A 22,751-nucleotide genomic window follows, 5' to 3' on the forward strand; every position below is an offset into this window, starting at 1 on the left:
ACAGCACCGTCCCTTTGTTCTGTAGAATTCTAGTGTGGTCGGTCAGCGCAGCACTCTCCTACCCTGGGGCTCTCTGCCACTCTGGAGCTCCGCAGCAGCCCTTCCCTGCTGACCCTTCTCCCTGCCCTAAAACCTTCTCCCCTCCAGAACCTCCGCCTCCGCTCTCTTCCCTACTTTCAACACCCTGTGCATCCTATTTCCCTCCTAGCCCCAGACCGTCCTTTTGTTCTATGGGATTCTAGCGCGACTAAAGACCAAACACTGATTTCAAGAACGCAGTTCTCCCCCGGTCCGGAGTTCCGCAGCAGCTTTTCTGTGCTGCCATTCTCCTTGCCCCAAAACGGCTCCTTTGTTCTGTAGGGCCCTAGCGCTAGTGCTGGGCTCGCCCAGAGTGCTGAGTTTTTGGTCGGAGGTTGCAGCTGAGGATGTTTCTCTCTAGACTCAGATCACACAGTTTCTCCCAGTCCTGATTGTTCATTGTTCTCTCCCTCCTCTGGCTTTTTCGGCCAAATCCTCTCCCTAACTCCCTACAAGAATTCACTCCCAGCTAGTGAGCTCTCCGCTTGATACTGCAAACGCACGGAGTCTCGGAATGACTCAGCCTGCAGTGGGTGATAAACCCCTCCACCCCCCTCCACGCTGCTCCCACTATCTCCTCCCCGTTCACGTTATCAGATATCCACACTCACTCAGTCACCCCTCTCTGCATTTGCTCTTCCTGGATTGTCTCTAAATTAACATTTAGTGTGCCATCAGGGCCCAGAAGCCAAGAACCACAACTTACATCAGGCTTTGCCTGCAATGCCTGTATCCCTCAAGTTCCTGAGGTTCCTGATGTGTGTCAAGATTCCTCCTTACCATCTTTCAGGAAAGCAACTTTCACTTCTTCCCTGGAAAGATTGCCATGATCCACATGACTAACCAAATTACTAGGCTATTTCTCCAGTGGGATTTTGACAGCTTCAAAAGTCTGTATCAGTTCCTCAAGGCTTTGTGGCAATAACAATACCTGATATGCCTCCTTCAGGTGTAACTCTCCAATTAAACTCTTGGTTAACAAAATCACCAACCAAAACTGGTCTTACTGATTTTGTGCAAAAAAAAAACTATGCTGTCACTCACTTAATAAGAATGACAAATTCTGGAGGGATCAGGCAGGGAGAAAAATGCATAACATGAAAAAAAGTCCTTATCATTCTAATATTATTTACTTTTCCACTTGATGTGAAGTTTTTACTCTCCCCAGGCAACCTCAATTTTCTTTCAGAACAGAAGCAAAGCAAAGACAGTTTCAAAGGAAGAAGGGGACTATAGCCTTAGAATGTGGTCTCATACTAACTGGCCCTACCAGCTGATCACACAGACAATTTTGAGGTCCAGATGGCCATAAATCCCATTGGTAGAGGCACTCTCTCACCTACGAGTGTATCCAGTGACCTCCCACCAACCAGTCTCATGGCAGAGACTTGGTCTCTCACCACAGCCATATTCTATCAGCACCAAGTGAACTTTCCTAGTCCCAATAGCAGAGATATTCTCTCAGCCACCAGTCCCATTGTATAGACATAGAATTTCCAGTGTACACAAAACAACAAACTTTAAATTATGTTTGCATATAATAAAAAAAAAACCGAAAAGACCAAGCAAACAAAGAATAAAGCAAACAAAAAATACTGTATCCAACAGTTGAGCTGGCTTAATTCCTGGACAGGGCACTGGGTTGCAGGTTCAGTCCCCAGTAGGGGTGCATGGGAGAGGCAACTGACCAATGTTTCTCTCTCACATTGATGCTTCTCTTCCTTTCTTTCTCCCTCCCTTCCCGTCTCTCAAAAAATGAGTAAATAAAATATTTTAAAATATGAGTAAATAAAAATAAAACATAATTAGTGCTGGTTTGGATTTTCCCACATGTTCAACAATTCGTGTTCATCATTGCTTCCGGATCTAACTCCTTAATTCTGTATCCAATTACTTTCTTCCCAAACTGTCTCCCTTTGTAAGTTCTTTATCTGAAAATGTCTTAATTCTTGAGTGATGGGTTAGTAGGTATAAAATTACTGGTTTACCATTGCTTTCTTAGCACTTGGTATGTATTGTGTTTTTTAAAAAGATTTTATTTATTTATTTTCAGAGAGAGGAGAAGGGAGTGAGAAAGAGAGGGAGAGAAATATCAATATGTGAGAGAAACATCAATCAGTTGCCTCTTGTATACACTCCCAACTGCGGACCTGGCTTGAAATCCATGTATGTGCCTTGATCATCAATCAAATCAGCAACGTTTCACTTTGTGAGACAATGCTCAACCCACTAAACCACAATGGTCAGGGCTAGAAGATATTGCTTCAATATTATTCTCTTTGCTAAGAAATATGGGGTTTTTTGGTCTAATTCTAAACCCTTTATCATAAATTTCTGTTTGTTCTCTGGCTTTTGTTTTTAAGAATTTTTCTTTGTATATGAAGTTTCTACTTTTTCATTGATACATCTAGATGTGAACCTATTTTTATTCATCCTACGTAAGACAATAAAATTTCTTGACCTGAGGATTCACATCTTTTGCTAACTCTGGAAAAAATTTCTATTTCACTTTAAATATTTCCTTTTTCACAATCTCTTTTTATTCCCCTGAAATGCCTGGAGACATACATTGGGCCTTCTCATGCTATCCTCCATGCCTCTTCAGTACTCCATCAAGTTTACAATTTCTATTTCACTCTCTGTTTCAGGCATTTCATCTGACTTATCTTCCAGGTTTCCCAGTCCTCTCTTAAGCTTTATCCATCTAGTTATCTAATCCTGCCAGAGTTTTACACTTTAAGAATTAAAAATTTTAGGACTTCCGGTCAAGATGGAGTAGGTAGACACACTTCACCTTGTACATCCATAGAAAGAATTACAACCAGATCACAAATAACCTGAACTATCAAAAACTGATCTATATGGAAGTCACACAACCAAGTATTTAAAGAAGCTACATTCACCCGGATAAGTAGGAGGGGCAGAGTCATGAAGACAGGGCAGAGAGGTGGTGCGGATCAGACAAGTGGCAGTGGCAGCAGAATGGACAGTCCCAAATTATATGTGGTGAGTAAAAATCAGGGGGATACCCTGGGAGACAGCAATCCCAGCCCAGGCCAGACTACACAGCCCAGGGTTCCAGTGCCCAGGTTGCGCGGGCGCGAATAGGGCAGTGCCCTCATTCACTGGCCCAGGTGTGCAGCTGTAAGTACAGGTGCCCCATGGACATGCCCCAACAAACATAAGATCAGTGCCCCAATGGGCAAAGGGAGGGCCCATTGAACACGCAAAAGACGGTGTGCAGACACCCCTAGCCAGCTCCAGTGTGTGACAGGCCCCAGGCTGGAACGCAGAGCACTTGCTTAGGCTCTGCTTGTGACCCTCCAAACGGGTTTGGGAATGGCGGGCACGTGCGGGAACAGTGAGCGGCTACAGCACGGGAACAGCGGGTGGGAGCAACTCACAGACGCTAACTTCCACTGTGCACAAGTGTCCGGGGCCCCGCCCTAAGAGGCACGAGACCAACTCCCGGAGTGCAACTCAGCTCTGCGGGACTGAGGCTTGCTCTCAGGCTGCCTTCCATGCTCACAGGCACACGAGTGTGGAAGCACCTCAGCCCAGCTTCAATAGGTGCCAATCGCTCACTTCCACTGTGCCCAAGTGTCTGGGACCCCACCCTGGGAGCAACAGACCAGCACCAGGAGCGCGGCTCCACAGGCCTGAGGAAAACTCTCAGGCTGCCATGCTCACGCGCAAAGGCACCTCAGCTGGCTCCAGCGGACCCCAAGGGAGCGCGCTGTGCTGGCCACCACGGGTGCACACCACTGCTGCAAGGAACAAGAACCTCTGACCCGCCACATTAGATCAGCTGGTGACGCAGAAAAAGAAGACGACACACAAAGGCTGAACTGAGTAAAAACATTTCTTTTTCTTTTTCCCCTTTCTAAAAAAGGGAAAAAGGAAGAGAAGAGAGGAAGGTGGAAAAAAAACTATATCTATAATTCATTTCATATAATCTCACCTTCTCATCCTTTCTCTTTAATCGTTATTTGTCTGTCTAGTTTAGACTCCCTTTCACTTTAAATAAATAGAATATAATTACTATATACATCCAATACTATACAATCCCATTTTCTTACTATATTCTGCATTTTTCCATCCTTTACTTCTATTTTTATTAACATACAATGTAAATATTACCTACTGTCTTGCATAGTCTCAACTATTATTAATCTTTCATGCCCTCTCTCAAAAATCATACTTTCCTTTCTAAAAACAACTCTTATCTATTCTTCCTATAGTATAAAAGCTCTAATCTCTCTATATTTATATTAATATTGGCTCCTTGGCTGACGATAGTGGAATAGAAAGTGGGGGATTTTTTGAGTGTGTGGGCCTCCTGCCTGGGCTGTGTATTTTTAACAGCATCTCCAAAAAAGAACTTAAGACAAAGTGTACATAGTTACACTCAAACAACTAGCCAGAAGGAAGATTCTACCAAAGAGCGTCTGAAATAAAACCAGACAGTATAAACAAATGACATAAAGGAAAACCCAAGAACATCAGACTCAGGAGATCTAAGAGACTGCTCCACTGAAACTCCCAGATCTCCCATAAAGAACCTCATACCACAAAGTTGGGAAGTCAAAGCATACAAACCCACAAAAATAAAATCAAACAAGAAGAATCCAACATGGTAAGACGCAGAAATAACCTCTCAATGAAAAGAAAAGAGGAATCCCCAGAATGAGAGGTAGATGAAATAGACATAGCCCAAGTGTTAGACACGGAATTCAAAACAATGGTGGTGAAGAGGCTCAATATAGTTGACACCCTAAAAAACAACTATAACAACCTCCAGAAAAGTTACCAGCAGCAACAAGAAAATTACAGAAAACTTGCAGAGAACTACACCAGCATAAAAAAAGACATAGAAACTATCAACAAGAACCAGGAAGAAATGAAGAATGCAATCTCTGAACAGAAAAACACAGTAAAATTAGTCAAAATCAGACTAAACCAAGCAGAGGATCAAATTAGTAAGTTAGAAGATAATATAGAGAAAAATTCCCAGACAATACAGCAAAATGAAAAAAAATTGAAAAAATATGAACAAGATGTAGGGGAATTAAAGATAGCATGAGAAGAAATAATATCAGGATTATCAGAATAAAAGAGGGAGAAGAAAAGGAACCTGGAATTAAAAAACTGATAGGAGAAATAGTGACAGAAAATTTTCCGAACCTGATGAGAGAAAAAGCTATGCAAGTCCAAGAAGCACTGAGAGTTCCAATCAAGAGGAACTCCCAAAAACCCACTCCAAGGCACATCATAGTTAAAATGGCAACATTCCAAGACAAAGAGAGAATCCTCAAAGCAGCAAGAGAAAAACAGCAAATAACTTACAAGGGAGCTCCAATAAGGCTATCGACCAATTTCTTAACAGAAACATTACAAGCCAGAAGGGAATGGTCAAAAATATTCCAAGCAATGAAAAACAAAGGCCTACAACCTAGAATACTCTACCCTGCAAGGCTCTCATTCAAAATAGAAGATGAAATAAGGAGTTTCTCAAAAAAAGGAAGACTAAAAGAATACAACTCCACCAAACCAGCATTGCAAGAGATGCTAAAGGGAATGTTCTAAGAAAAAAGAAGAAAAAGAAAAAAAAAAGGGAGAGGAACAGAGGTACAAAGGGAAATGAATAAACACACGTCAATTATAACCTTAAATATAAAAGGATTAAATGCTCCAATTAGAAGATATAGGGTAACGGAATGGATAAGAAAACAGGACCCACATATTTGCTGTCTACAAGAAACACACCTCAAAACAAAAGATTTACAAAGACCGAAAGTAAAGGGATATAAAAAAATATTCCAAGGAAACAGACCTGAAAAAAAAAGCCGGGGTAGCAGTCCTCATATCAGACAAAAAGGATTTCAAAACAAGGGCAATAAAAAGAGACAAAGGGTCGAGGAGGAAGATGGCGGAGAAGTGAGGGAAGGCTGCCCTCTCATGGTCCTGAGACCCATCTGTAGTTTGGATGAATTGCAGACAGAATATCTCAGTGAGCAGCTGGACACTGGCAGGAGTCGAGCCTTGGCACTGCTGGATTAGAGAAAAACCATCTGGGAACAACCTGTTTAGTGAGGATAGCAGAAGAAAAAGGGACGAAATGAGATTCCTGACTGGGATGGCTGCCTGAGCTGCGGCTGGAAGGACACAAAGGTTTTTTGGTGACCACAGGCTTCCCAGAGGGGAGTCAGGAGGAAAGCAAAACTCTGCCCACTGGCAGAGACCAGACTCGACCAGGAGGCTTTGACGCTGGAAGACAGGGGACAGTGTACTGTTGTGCAAGTGAAAACGTAATTTTTCCTTTGTATTTTTCTCTTGTGATCTGCAGAGAGGGGGAAATGTTTGCAGGTGATAGGAAATTCTTGAGGAGCACAGGCGCAGAAGTGCACTCGCCCACTCCCCAACCCTCCCCTTGGGTCTCAGGGGCCCGCATAGGGAAGTGCCCTCATTCACTGGCCCAGGTACACAGGGCCGCGCGTCCAGGTGCCCCTCGGACACACCCCAACAGACATAAGATCAGTGCCCCAACAGGTGCAGCGAGGCAAGAGAACAACTCCGGGAGCCCGACGCAGCAGGCCTGAAGCTAGCTCCCTGGCCGCCTTGGGCGCCCACTAGCACGTGAGCACAAAAACACCCACCAATCGCACACTTTCACTGTGCAGAGTGTCTGGGGCCTAGCCCTAGGATGCAAGAGACCAACTAATGGAGAGCGGCTGGGCATGCCTTGGTGGGCTTTTGGGCGCCTTGCATGCAGGGGCACCTCAGCTACTCCAACGGGTGCCAAACACATGCTGTGCCAGCCACCGCATGCACACCACTGATGTAAGGAATAGGAACCTCTTACCAGTCACATTAGACCAGCTGTGGATGAAGAAAAAGAAGAGGACACAAAAAGGATGAACTGAACCTCAAGACAGAGTGGACAGAGTGACTCTCAATCAACTAGCCAGAACGAAGATCCTAACAAAGACCATCTGAAATATAACCAGACAGCATATAGACACAACGAAGAAAGAAAACTACGGGCCAATAACGCTGATGAACATAGATGCTAAAATCCTCAATAAAATATTGGCAAACAGGATCCAGCAACACTTTAGTAAGATCATACACCACGATCAAGTGGGATTCATCCCAGGGATGCAAGGTTGGTTTAATATTTGCAAATCAATAAACGTAATACACCACATAAAAAAAATGAAAGACAAAAACCACATGATCATATCGATAGATGCAGAAAAAGCATTTGATAAAGTACAACACCCATTTATGATAAAAACTCTCAGCAAAATGGGAATAAAGGGAGCATACCTCAACATAATAAAGGCCATATATGAGAAACCTGAAGTCAACATCATACTCAATGGGCAAAAACTGAGAGCATTCCCCTGAGATCAGGAACAAGACAAGGATGTCCGCTCTCTCCACTCCTATTCAGCATAGTCTTGGAAGTTCTAGCCACAGCAATCAGAAAAGAAAGAGAAATAAAAGGCATCCAAATAGGAAAAGAGGAAGCAAGACTGTCATTATTTGCAGATGACATGATAGTGTTCATAAAAAACCCTATACACTCCACAAAAAAACTACTCAACCTAATAAGTGAATTCGGCAAAATAGCAGGATACAAAGTCAATATTAAGAGACCGAAGGCATTTTTATACACCAACAATAAAATCGCAGAAATAGAAACCGAAAGAAAAACCCAATTTACCATAGCAACAAGAAAAATAAAATACCTACGAATAAACTTAACCAAGGAGGTAAAAGACCTGTACACAGAAAACTACATAACACTGAAGAAAGAAATTAAAGAAGATACAAATAAATGGAAGCATATACCATGCACATGGATGGGAAGAATTAACATCATTAAAATGTCCATACTACCCAAAGCAATTTATAGATTCAATGCAATCCCTATTAAAATACCAGCAACATATTCCACAGACCTAGAACAAATACTTCAAAAATTTATATGGAACCAAAAAAGAGCCCGAATAGCCACACCAATTTTGAGGAAGAACACAGTAGGAGGAATCACAATACCTGATATCAAACTATACTACAAGGCCACGGTAATCAAAACAGTCTGCTACTGGCATAAGAACAGACATATAGATCAATGGAACAGAATAAAGAGCCCAGAAATAAACCCAGGTTCATATGGTCAACTAATATTTGACAAAGGGGGAAAGAACATCAAAAGGAGTGAAAAGAGCCTCTTCAACAAATGGTGTTGGGAGAACTGGACAGGGACATGCAAAAAAATGAAACTAGACCACCAACTTACACAATACACCAGAATAAACTCAAAATGGATCAAAGACTTAAATGTAAGCCGTGACACCATATAAGTCCTACAGGAAAAAATAGGCAGGAAAATTTCAGATATCCAACGTAGCAACATTATCACTGATATATCTCCTAAGGCAAGGGAAATAAAGGAAAGAATAAACAAATAGGACTAAATCAAACTAAAAGGTTTCTGCTCAGCTAAAGAAAACATCAGCAAGATGAAAAGGAAACCAACCATATGGGAAAATATTCGCCAATGACATCTCAGACAAGGGATTGATCTCCAAAATATATAAAGAACTTATATGACTCAACACTAAGAGGACAGACAACCCAATTAAAAAGTGGGCAAAGAACCTGAACAAACACTTCTCCAAAGAAGACATACAGAGGGCCCATAGACATATGGAAGTATGCTCAACATCACTAGCCATCAGAGAGATGCCAATAAAAACCACAATGACATACCACCTCACATCAGTCAGAATGGCCATCATCAACAAATCAACAAACAACTTGTGCTGGTGAGGATGCGGAGAAATGGGAACCCTGGTGCATTGCTGGTCGGAATGCAGACTGGTGCGGCCACTGTGGAAAACAGTTTGGAATTTCCTCAAAAAACTAAAAATGGAACTGCCTTTTTAACCAGCAATTCCATTGCTAGGATTATATCCAAAAAATCCTGAAACACCAATACAAAAGAACCTATGCACCCCAATGTTCATAGAAGCAGTATTTACAATAGCCGAGTGCTGGAAACAACCAAAATGTCCATCTGTAGATGAGTGGATCAAAAAACTGTGGTACATTTACACAATGGAGTTCTATGTAACAGAAAGAAAGAAAGAACTTCTACCATTTGCAACAACATGGATGGAACTAGACAGAATTATGCTTAGTGAAATAAGCCAGGCAATGAAAGGAAAATACCTTATACTGTCACCTATTACAGGAAACTAATGAACAACACGAACAAATGAGCAAAGTTGAAACAGAGTTATGTAAACAAGAAGTAGACTAACAGTAACAAGGGGGGGTAGGAGGGAAAGAAGGGGGTAAGAAGGGGAAGGGTCAAGTCAAAAAACATGTGTAAATGACCCACGGACATGGGCAACTGAGCGGGGACTGAATGCGAGGGAAGGGAGGGGCAGGGAGCAGGGAAGCAAGAGGGAGAAAAAGTGAGACAACTGTAATGGAAAAAAAAATTTTTTAGTGGGGGAAAAATGAAAATATGAAGAATGGAAATGCCAGTTCAGTGAATATTAGGACAAAGATTTTCCTTCACGTTGTATATTTTTCTCCCTATCTGATCCCTTTAATTTGGCATTCTAAACAATTAAGTAATGACATGTTTCTTTGCATGGAATTAATAAGACCAGTTGTTAATAGAGGTTCTTTTTTTTTTTTTCTTTTTTTTGACCAAGTCTTTGACTGGAATGTCAAGCCTAAAGGAGACATGCTTGGGCTAAGGTTGTTACCAAAAAGCCCTGAGGAACTGGGAATGACTTTCAAAGGTAATAAAAGCCCGTGAGATAAAAGGCCTGGTACCATGGTTGGTTTTGCGGTCCACAGCAATCTTTCCGGAGAAGGAATGAAGGTTGTTCTCCAGAAAGATAGCTGGAAGGGACCTTAAGGCACAATGAAAATGCAGAAAGCCTTGGAAAGGATAGGTTTGTGCAGGTAAGGATGAATGCCAATTATGTGGCCCAGCTTCTGTGCCCTGAAGAGCAGACTGAGGGTCACCCTAAATGTTCCTTGGGTAAGTTCCAGCAAAGCAGAACTAAAGATCATAAGTGATAATTTGCTGCTCTTGTTATGTTTATGCAAATGAACATGATAAATTAAAAATGGACTTAATGTAGTCCCTTTTAAGACAAGGAGGGTAATCTTAGGGAGAAAAATCATTATGCAGGGAAAATCACAATGATCAGTAGTAGACTAAAAAGTAGGGCAACTAACAGTCTTAAAAGTTTCTTCTCATTTACAAAATGGTTTCACTTGAAAATTAAACCATGTCTGTGATATCATCAAAGATATTCAAATTGAAGGCAAGTCGAATGTCAAGTGCCTTACAACTGGATATCTTCCCAATAAGACAGTCTTACAGATTTAGAGACTTGTTTGTGGGTTATGTTACATAAATTAACATGTGTTTTCTGTTTTCAAAGGGCATAAGCCTATGACCGCATTACCTGAGTGATTGTCGGTATGCATAAGCCTCACTTAATCCTCTCTGCAGCGCTGCCTCCTGCGACTCAACAGTTTGGCTGAACTAAATGGCTGGGTTGGTGAAGAATGGGGTGGTCTGTGGGCTTCACTTTAAAACGGGTTTCTCTCTTCTATCCTAATGGCTTGGACAGAAAGGACCCAGAGGTCTGAGAGAAGGGAAACATAAATTATTTTCCTCAGCCCAAACTAAGTATGGTGAGCAAAAGGGTTTTGGACAGGTGAGATGTGCCTGGCACACCTTCCTCCAAAGAAGCCCTTCTTTTCCCTAATGTGGGACACTGAAAAATTAATCCTTGCCTTTTGTCATCTAGTAGTTATGGATTGAATGATGTCTTTTAACTCTTTTCACCAAATCTGTTGCCCCCAGAACACAAGGATGCCAGCTTGTTAAACCAAGCACGCCATTGACCGGAGACAGCCAACTGACCTGGAGTCTGCACGATCCTTCCCCATGTGGGAAGGCCACCCTCCCCTCCACACCCCCACTCTTATTAGGGTTTTCTGGACCCAAGGGTAGGTAGGACGATGACCATGTCCAGCTTGAAGCAGCTAGAGGAGCTTGAGACCTTCGCCCATTGTCTTTTACAAGATTACAAACAGTCTTAATATCTGAGAGGGAGGGATAGTTATTTTTCACGAACCATGGGTATGGACTTGGGGGAGGATTTCTGGGGGAGGGAGATGCTGGGTGGAGGGGAGTAAAGGGGAGAAAATTGGAACTATTGTAACGATATAACCAATAAAATACATTAAAAAAATAACCAGACAGTATAAACAAATGACATAAAGGGTACCCCAAGAATATCAGGCTCAGGAGATCAAAGAGACTGCACCAGTGAAACCCCCAGATCTCTCATAAAGAATCTCATACCACAAAGGTGGGAAGTCAAAACAGACAACCCCAAAAAACATACAGAAACAAAGAGAATTCAACATTATAAGACACAGAAACAACGTCTCAATGAAAAGAAAAGAGGAATCCCCAGAAAAAGAGGTAGATGAAATAGACATAAAGAGAAAGATGGCAGAGGAGTGAGGGGAGGCTGCGCTCTCAGGCTCCAGAGACCCATCTGTAGTTTGGACTAATTCAGACAGAACATCTCAGTGAGCAGGTGGACACTGGCAGGAGTCGAGCCTTCACATTGCTGGATTAGAAAAAACTCATCTGGGAACAACCTGTTTAGTGAGGATAGCGGAAGAAAAAGGGACAAAATGGAATTCCTGACTGGGGTGGCTGCCTGAGCTGCTGCTGGAAGGACACAAAGGATTTTTGGTGACCACAGGCTTCCCCAGAGGGGAGTCAGGAGAAAAGCAGATCTCTGCCTGCTGGCAGAGATGGGACTCGACCAGGTGGCATTGATGCTGGAAGATGGGAGACAGCGTGCTGCTGTACAAGTGAAAACGTAATTTTTCCTTTGTATATTTCTCTTGTGAACTGCGGAGAGGGTGGAAAAGTTTGCGGGTGATAGGACAGTCTTAAGGAGTGCAGGCGCAGAAGTGCGCTTGCCCACTCCCCAACCCTCCCCTTGGGTCGAGCTGGCGTGCATAGGGAAGTGCCCTCATTCACTGTCCCAGGTGTGCAGGGCCGTGCGTCCTGGTGCCCCTCGGACACACCCCAACAGACACAAGATCAGTATGCCAACATGCGCCAGGAGGGCCCACTGGACATGCAGAAGACTGTGCACAGCCACCCATGGCCAGCCCCGTTGGGTGCCAGTCCAGAGTGCAGAGCACTTGCTCAGTGTCAGCATGTGCCCGCCCAGGCGGTGCGGGAACGGTGGGCGGCTGCGGTGTGGGAACAGCGGGCAACAGCGACTCACAGACACTCACTTCTACTGAGAACTAGTGTCTGGGGCCCTGCCCTAAGAGGAGAGAGACCAACTCCCAGAATGCGGTGCTGCAGGCCTGAGGCTAGCTCCCCAGCCACCTTGGGTGTGCATCAGTGCTCGAGCGAAAAAACATCTCAAGGGCTTTCCCAGAGCGTGGCTTGGCCGGCTTTCTCAGAGCGAGGCACGGCAGGCCTGATCTTAGCTCCCTGGCCGCCTTGGGTGCGCACCAGCGCTCGAGTGAAAAAACACCTTGGCGGCTACCCCCGGAGCGCGGCGCGGCCTGCTTCCCCTGAGTGCAGTGCAGCAGGCCTGAGGTGGGCTCTCAGGCACCTTGCATAGCACCCTGCTGGCCACCTCGCGCACACCACTGCTGCAAGGAATAGGAACCTCTGACCTGCCACATTAGACCAGCTGTGGGCGTAGAAAAAGAAGACGACACTGAGAAGGCTGAACTGAGTAAAAACATTCCTTTTTTTTCTTTTTCTCTTTTTCTTTTTTCTTTTCTTCCTGAAAGAGGAGGGGAGGAGGAAGGAGGTGAAATAAGGGAGAAAAAAGACAACTATATCACTAATTTGTTTTATATAATCTTTCCTTCTTATCCTTATTTAATTGTTGTTTATTTGTTTGTGGGTCTAGATTAGCCTCTTTTTAACTCTAAATAAATAAAATATAACTACTATATAAATCCAATACTATACAATTCCACTTTCTTACTATATTCTGCACTCTTCCCTTTTCTTTTCTTCTATAGTTATTAACATACAATGTAAATATTACCTACTGTCTTGCACAGTCTCAACTATTATTAATCTATTATTCTCTCTTTCAAAAATCTAATTTTTCCTCCCCGAAAACAACTCTTATCTATTCTTCCTATAGTGTAAAAGCTCTAATCTCTCTACATTTATATTAATACTGGCTCATAGGCTGATGATAGCAGGATAGAGGGTGGGGGATATTTTTGAGGGTGCGGGTCTCCTGCCAGGGCTGTGTGTTTATGTTTTTAACAGCATCTCCACAAAAGAACTCAAGAGAAAGTGAATAGAGTGACTCTCAATCAACTAGCCAGAAGGAAGATCCTAACAAAAAGCATCTGAAATATAACGAGACAGCATAAACAAATGACATAAAGGGTACCACAAGAACATCAGGCTCAGGAGATCAAAGAGACGGCACCACTGAAACCCCAAGATCTCCAATATAGAATCTCATACCACAAAGGTGGGAAGGCAGAGCAGATAAATCCAAATAACAAAAACAAACAGGAAGAATCCAACATAGTAAGACACAGAAATAACCTCTCAATGAAAAGAAAAGATGAATCCCCAGAAAGAAAGGTAGATAGAATAGACATAGCCCAAATATCAGACACGGAATTAAAAACAATTTCAGTGATGAAGCTCAATACACTCGAGAACCTTAAAAACAACTTTGACAACCTACAAGGAAGCTACCAACAGCTCCAATAACAGTACAGGGAACTTGTAGAGAACTACACCAGCATAAAAAGAGACATAGAAACTATCAACAAAAACCAGGAAGAAATGAAGAATGCAATTTCTGAACTGAACAACACAGTAGAATCAGTCAAAAGCAGACTAAACGAAGCAGAGGGTCAGATTAGTGAGTTAGAAGATAATGTAAAAAAAATTCTCAGATGATAGAGCAAAATGAAAAAAGATTGAAAAAGTATGAAGAAGAGTAAGGAAATTACAGGATAGCATATGGAAAAATAATATAAAAATAATTGGAGTTAAAGAGGGATCAGAAGAACAAGGAATAGATAAACTGATAGGAGAAATAGTGACAGAAAATTTTCCCAACCTGATGAGAGAAAAAGTTATGCAAGTCCAGGAAGCACAGAGAGTTCCAATGAAGAGGAACCCCCAAAAACCCACTCCAAGGCACATCATAGTTAAAATGGCAACATTCCAAGACAAAGAGAGAATCCTAAAAGCAGCAAGAGAAAAACAACAAATAACTTACAAGGGAGCTCCAATAAGGCTATCGACCGATTTCTCAACAGAAACATTACAAGCCAGAAGGGAATTGTCAAAAATATTTCAAGTAATGAAAAACAAAGGCCCACAACCAAGAATACTCTACCCAGCAAGGCTCTCATTCAAAATAGAAGGTGAAATAAGGAGTTTCTCAGACAAAGAAAGACTAAAAGAATACATCTCCACCAAACCAGCATTGCAAGAGATGCTAAAGGCAATATTCTAAGAAAAAAAAGAAGAAGAAAAAAGAGTAGAAGAAGTACAAAGGGAAATAAATAAATACATCTCAATAATAACCTTAAATGTAAATGGATTAAATGCTCCAATTAAAAGACATAGGGTAACAGAATAGATCAGAAATCAGGACCCACATATTTGCTGACTACAAGAAACAGACCTCAGAGGTGGGGAAGATGGCAGCAAAGTAGGCTCAATGTTCCCAGCTCACTCCTGTTAAAGAGAGACTCCAGGAACGAATGTGGAGAGGAGTGACTGAGTGAGTGTAGATCTCTGATAGCGTGAACAGTGAGGAGAGCGTGGGAGCAGCGTGGATGGTGGTGGAGTGGTTTACCACACACTGCAGGCTGAGTCATTCCGGGACCTGGTGCATCTGCAGTACCAAGAAGGAGAGCTCACTAGCCGAGAGCTGCTTGGAGCCTCCCCCTGCTCGGGGCACACCGATAAGTGAATTCTCATAGGGAGTTAGGGAGAGGATTTGGCTGAAAAAGCCAGAGGAGGGAGAGAACAGTGAACAACCAGGACTGGGAGAAACTGTATGATCTGAGTCTAGAGGGAAACCTCCTCAGCTGCAACATCCGACCAAAAGCTCGGCATTCCGGGAGCGCCCAGCACTAGAGCTAGGGCCCTACAGAACAAAGAGACAGTTTTGGGGCAATGAGCCAGGCTGCACAGAAAAGCTGCTGCGGAACTCCGGACTGGGGGAGAGCTCCTGAGCAGGAGAACAGTGCATGCCTGTGGCACTGAGTGATTGTGCTAGAATCCCACAGAACAAAAGGCGGGTTTGGGGCTAGGAGAGAAATAGGGTGCGCAGGACGTGTAAGTAGGGAAGAGCGCGGAGGCGGTGGTTCTGGAGTGGAGATGGTTTCAGGGCAGGGAGAACGGTCCGCAGGGAAAGGCAGCTGTGGAGTTCCAGACTGGTGGAGAGCTCCTGGGTAGGAGAGCGCTGCGCTGACCGACCATACTAGAATCCTGCAGAACAAAGGGACAATGCTGGGGAGGGGAAGGAGTAGCTGGACAAGCCTGAGGAGGGCGGAGGGTGCCACAGGAGGGGACAACTAAAGGCAGCTCACAGCAGAGCAGCGGTAGGCCCTGGAATAAAAGATTAGCAATCCTAGAATCAAGCAGGACCCTCCCACAATCAGCCAACCAACAAGAAAAGATTTGAAACCCATGAAATTTTGAATAGGAGCGGACTCAGGAAAGAAGGAAGGAAAAACAAAACACAAACAAACCAAAAATGCCCAGAGACTGTGCCTAAAAGTTGAATTGAGTTAAAATCCTCTCATTTTTTATTTCTCACTCTCTCTCTAACTGCCCCTCCCATCCTTTCTTATTCTCTTTCCTTTTCTCCCCTACTCTTTCCACTCTTCTCTCCCCTTAGCATGTGTCCCCTTCATCTTATTCTTTGTTAATTTTTTATTTTTCAGTTCTCTCCCATTCCTTCCTACTCCCTTCTTCTAATCCCCTTCCCTCACCCTTACCCTCATCCTCCCTCCATTTTCTTTCTCTCTCTCTCCTTTCTCTGTGCTAAGCACTTTCAATTTTATTAAATTCCTTTCTTTATTTTGTCCCCTTTCATTCTACATTTGTTTTTTTTCTCCCTTGTCCTTATTTTTCTTCTCTTCCTATAAATATTCTCTCTCTCTTTCTTTCTCTCTCCCTATTTCAATTTATATTCTAATCTTTTAATATTTAAATTTTCATTCTAATCTACTCCCCTCCCCTTCACCCTCCCCTTAAAACTTCTCTCTTTCCTCCCATCCCCTCACTTGTCTCTCTCTCTCATATTTCTTTCCTTCATCCTATCTTTTGTCAATTCTTCAATTTCAATCTTTCACTCCCTAATATCTACTCTTCCTCTTGAATTCCTTCCCTCCTCCATGTCCTTTCCTCCCCCATTCTCTTGCTTTCCCATATCTTATTTCTCTCTCTATATATATTCTCTCTTTATCTCTATCTTGCTATTTTATAACATGTTTTAATCTCCTAATTTTTTTATAATATATATTTTTAAAAAATATTTTAATCCAGTCGCCCCTCTTCTCCCTCCCATTTTTCTTTCATTCTCTCTTCTACCCTTCTCTACTCTACTTTCTCTTTTTCCTCTCTCCATACCTGTCTTGCTATTTTCTACTCTGTATTTTTATTCTTGAAAAATTCTTTCTCAATCTGTTTTCTACCTTCTAACCTACTCAGCCCTCTCTTTCAATTTATGGCTGTCTGTCTGCCTGGATATCTGTTGTGTCTATCCTTTCTTCCACGCTAAACATATAGCATATACTGATTACATAATCCTAATAATATACACTTCCACTTTCTCACTCCACACTGTAACCCTCTCCTCCTTTTCAAACATAAATGTAAATGTTAATTGCTGTCTTACATAACCTTGATCCCAATTGCTAATACTATTACCCCACCAACTTCCCCCTCAAAAATTACCCTTCCTTCATTTAAAACAACAACTATCTGTTTCTCCTACAAAATAAGAGTCCCAATATCTCCACAAGTATATTGATACGGACTCATTTGCAACCTATAGTGACATTGAAGTTGGGGGAGATGTTGGAGGGTGTGGGTTTCTTACCTGGGTTGTGTGATTATGTTTTAGCAGCACCTCCAAAAAAGATCTCAAGACAAGGTGGGCAGAGTGACTCTCAATCAACTAACCAGAGAAAAAGATGCACCAAAGAGTAGCTGAAATGCAACCAGACAGATTAAAGAAATAACATCAAGGACAACACAGATGGAGATCCAAGAGGGCGGAGGAGTAGTGTAGAAGCTACATTAATCTCCTCCCAGGAGCACTCAGTGCTGACTCAGTCCCAGTACAGCAGACAGACCATTTCCCTACAAGTGGCATCAGACTACAGGAAAATAAAAGCCGTGCCTACAGTAATTAAGCTCACACACCCATGGTCCTTAAGCTGTATGGCAAATCATAGATTGAATAGATTAACAACTAAAGAAGACAGACAAAGGCAGCAGATCCCTGGAAGTCTCCAATAGGCTGCCTAGGGCCAGTCTGGTACATGATCTGACGCTACCAGAGGCAGATTCAGGAAGTGCAGATCATTCTAAGAAGCACCAACAAACAATAGGAATCACAAGCATGGGGAGACAGAGAAACAACCCCCCATCAAAAGGAAAGGTAAACTCCCCAGAGAGAGTGCTAAATGAAATTGAGGGGAGCAAACTATCAGATATGGAATTTGAAACATGGATTATGGAGAAGCTGAATGAGCTAAGTGGAAACTATAAAGAACTCCAGGGAAACTACAAAGAACTTACAGAGAATTACATGGGCATGAAAAAAAACATAGAAGCTATCAATAAGAGCCAGGAGGAAATGAAGAATACAATCCCTGAATTGAAGAACACAGTAGAAGGAATTAAAAGCAGGCTAGAGGAAGCAGAAGATCGGATCAGCGAGCTGGAGGACAATGTAAACAAAAACTCTCAGACAGTGCAAAAAAATGAAAAAAGACTGAACAAGACTGAAGAGGCTCTAAGACAGCTGCAGGACAGCATGAAACATAATAGGATCCATATAATAGGAATTCCAGAAGGAGAAGAAGAAGAGCAAGGGATAGAAAACCTCTTTGAAAAACTAATGACAGAAAACTTCCCTCACATGAGGAGAGAAAGAGTCATGCAAATCCAGGAGGCACAGGGGGTCCCAATGAAGATGAAACTCAACAGGCCCACCTCAAGACACATTTAATTAAAATGGCAACATTCAAAGACAAAGAAAGAATCCTAAAAGCAGCAAGAGAGAAAAAACTAATAACATACAAGGGAGCTCCAATAAGGCTATCATCAAATTTCTGAGCAGAAACACTACAAGCCAGAAGGCAATGGCAAAAAGTATTCCAAGCAATGAAAAACAAAGGCCTACAACCTAAAATACTATACCCAGCAAAGCTCTCATTCAAAATGGAGGGTGAAATAAGGAGCTTCCAACACAAAAGAAGGCTAAAAGAATATATCTGCACCAAACTAGCAATGCAAGAGATGCTAAAGGGTCTGCTTTAAAAAGATAAAGAAACAGAGAGAGACAGAGAAGAACATGAGTATGAAGGGAGAAAATTACAATGAATAAGTACTTATCGGTAATAACCTTAAATGTAAATGGATTAAACGCTCCAATTAAAAGACATAGGGTAGCTGAATGGATTAGAAAAAATGACCCACATATATGCTGTCTACAAGAGCCCCATCTTACTACAAAAGATCTACACAGACAGAAAGTAAAAAAATGGAAAAAAAGTATTTCAAGCAAATGGACATGAAAAAATAGCTGGGGTAGCAATACGTATATCAGAAAAAACAGATTTCACAGCAAAGTCCATAAAAAGAAACAAAGAACGGCATTTCATTATACTTAAGGGAAAAATATATATGCACCAAACTTAGGAGCACCCAAATATATAAGGAAAATTTTGAAAGACTCCAAGAAAGATATAGACAGAAACATACTCATAATAGGGGACTTTAACACCCCACTGTCAACAATGAAAAGATCTTAGAAGCAAAGAAACACCAAAGATATTGAGGCACTGAACAACACTCTAGATCAAAATGGACTTAGTCGATATATATATATAGAAGTTTTCACCCCAAAGAAGCAAAATATGCATTCTTATCAAATGCACATGTGACATTTTCAAAGATAAACCACATTGTAGGACACGAAGCAAGCCTTAACAAATTCAAGAAAATTGAAATTGTATCAAGCATCTTCTCAGATCACAATGACTTAAAATTGGAAATCAACCTCAAGGAAAAAATTCAAAAACATTCAAACTCATGGAGAATGAATAACATGCTATTAAATAACGAATGGGTTAACAATGACATGAAGGAAGAAATAAAAAAGTTTCTGGAAACTAATGATAATGAACACACAACAACCCAAAACCTATGAGATACAGCAAAAGTAGTCCTGAGAGGGAAATTCATAGCAATACAGACCTATCTAAAAAAGCTACGAGAATCTCTAATAAAAAATTTAACCCTACAACCACAAGAACGAGAGGAAGAACAAGAAGCAAAGCCCAGATCAAGTAGAAGGAAGGAAATCATCAAGATCAGAGCACAATTAAATGACATAGAGACTAAACTAACAATTCAAAAGATCAACAAAAGTAGGAGCTGGTTCTTTGAAGAGATAAACAAAATTGACAAGCCTTTAACCAGGCTCATCAAGAAAAAAAGAGAGAGGACACAAATAAATAAAATCAGAAACGAAAGAGGAGAAATCACAACTGATACAACAGAAATACAAAGCATTGTGAGAAATTATTACGAACAACTGAATGGCAAGAAATTTGATAACCTAGAGGAAATGGACAAATTCCTGGAAACCTATAGTCTTCCCAAACTGAATCAAGAAGAAGCAGAAAGTCTGAATAGACCAATAACACCTAGTGAAATTGAAGCAGGAATAGAAAAACTCCCAGCAAAGAAAAGCCCTGGACCGGATGGCTTCACAAGTGAATTCTACAAAACATTTAGGAAAGAACTAACTCCTATCCTCCTCAGACAATTCCAAAAGATCCAAGAAGATGGAAGACTCCCAATCTCGTTCTATGAAACCAGTATAACCCTAATCCCAAAACCAGGTCAAGACACAACAAAGAAAGAAAACTACAGGCCAATATTGCTGACGAACACAGATGCTAAAATCCTCAACAAAATATTGGCAAACCGGATCCAACAACATTTTAGTAAGATCATACACCACGATCAAGTGGGATTCATCCCAGGGATGCAAGGATGTTTTAATATTTGCAAATCAATAAACGTAATACACCACATAAACAAAATAAAAGGCAAAAAAAACAACATGGTAATATCAATAATTTCAGTAAAAGCATTTGATAAAGTACACCTATTTATAATAAAAACTCTCAACAAAATGTGAATAGAGGGAGCATATCTCAACATAATAAAGGCCATATACGAGAAACTTGAAGTCAACATCATGCTCAATGGGCAAAAACTGAGAGCATTAACCCTGAGATCAGGAACAAGACAAGGATGTCCTCTCTCTCCACTCCTATTCAACATAGTCTTGGAAGTTCTAGCCACAGCAATCAGACAAGAAAGAGAAATAAAAGGCACCCAAATTGGAAAAGAGGAAGTAAGATTGTCATTATTTGCAGATGACATGATAGTGTCCATAGATAACCCTATACACTCCACAAAAAAACTACTCATCCTAATAAGTGAATTCGGCAAAATAGCAGGATATAAAGTCAATATTAAGAAACCGAAGGCATTTTTATGCACCAACAATAAAATCGCAGAAATAGAAACCGAAAGAAAAACCCAATTTACCAAAGCAACAAGAAAAATAAAATACCTACGAATAAACTTAACCAAGGAGGTAAAAGACCTGTACTCAGAAAACTATATAACACTGAAGAAAGAAATTAAAGAAGATACAAATAAATGGAAGCATATACCATGCTCATGGATGGGAAGAATCAATATCATTAAAATGTCCATACTACCCAAAGCAATTTATAGATTCAATGCAATCCCTATTAAATTCCAGCAACATATTCCACAGACCTAGAACAAATAATTCAAAAATATATATAAAACCAAAAAAGAGCCCGAATAGCCACAGCAATTTTGAGAAAGAACACAGTAGGAGGAATCACAATACCTGATATCAAACTATACTACAAGGCCACGGTAATCAAAACAGTCTGGTACTGGCATAAGAACAGACATATAGATCAATGGAAAAGAATTGAGTGCCCAGAAATAAACCCAGGTTCATATGGTCAACTAATATTTGACAAAGGGGGAAAGAACATCAAATGGAGTGAAAAGAGCCTCTTCAACAAATGGTGTTGGGAGAACTGGACACGGACATGCAAAAAAATGAAACTAGACCACCAACTTCCACCATACACCAGAATAAACACAAAATGGATCAAAGACTAAATGTAAGCCGTGACACCATAAAAGTCCTAGAGGAAAAAATAGGCAGGAAAATTTCAGATATCCCACGTAGCAACATTTTCACTGATATATCTCCTAAGGCAAGGGAAATAAAGGAAAGAATAAACAAATGGGACTACATCAAACTAAAAAGTTTCTGCTCAGCTAAAGAAAACATCAGCAAGATGAAAAAAAGAAACCCAACCATATGGGAAAATATTCACCAATGACATCTCAGACAAGGGATTGATCTCCAAAATATACAAAGAACTCATACGACTCAACACCAAGAACACAGACAACCCAATTAAAATATGGGCAAAGGACCTGAACAAATACTTCTCGAAAGGAGACATATAAAGGCCTATAGACATATGAAAGTATGCTCAAGATCCGTAACCATCAGAGAAATGCAAATAAAAACCACTTTGAGATACCACCTCACATCAGTCAGAATGGCCATCATCAACAAATCAACAAACAACTTGTGCTGGAGAGGATGAGGAGAAATGGGAACCCTGGTGCATTGCTGGTGGGAATGCAGAGTGGTGCAGCCACTATGGAAAAGAGTTTGGAATTTCCTCAAAAAACTAAAAATGGAACTGGCTTTTGAACCAGCAATTCCATTGCTAGAATTATATCCAAAGTATCCTGAAACACCAATTCAAAAGAACCTATGCACTCCAATGTTCATAGCAGCACTATTTACAATAGCCAAGTGCTGTAAACAACCTAAATGCCCATTTATAGATGAGTGGACCAAAATACTGTGGCACATTTACACAATGAAATACCATGTAGCAGAAAGAAAGAAGAAACTTCTACCATTTGTAATAACATGGATGGAACTAGAGAGAATTATACTTAGTGAAATAAGCCAGACAACGAAAGAAAAATAACTTACACTGTCACCTATTACAGGAAACTAATGAACAACACAAACAAATGAGCAAAACTGAACCAGAGCTATGTAAATAAGAAGTAGACTATCAGTAACAAGGGGGTAACTGTGAGGGAGAGAAAGGAGTAGGAAGGGGAAGGGTAAAGTCAAAGAACATGTGTAAATGACCGACGGACATGGGCAACTGAGCGGGGACTGAATGTG

The sequence above is a fragment of the Furipterus horrens genome, unplaced genomic scaffold, assembly GCF_987537825.1.
Source record: "Furipterus horrens unplaced genomic scaffold, mFurHor1.1.pri manual_scaffold_19, whole genome shotgun sequence".
NCBI classification, from domain to species: domain Eukaryota; kingdom Metazoa; phylum Chordata; class Mammalia; order Chiroptera; family Furipteridae; genus Furipterus; species Furipterus horrens.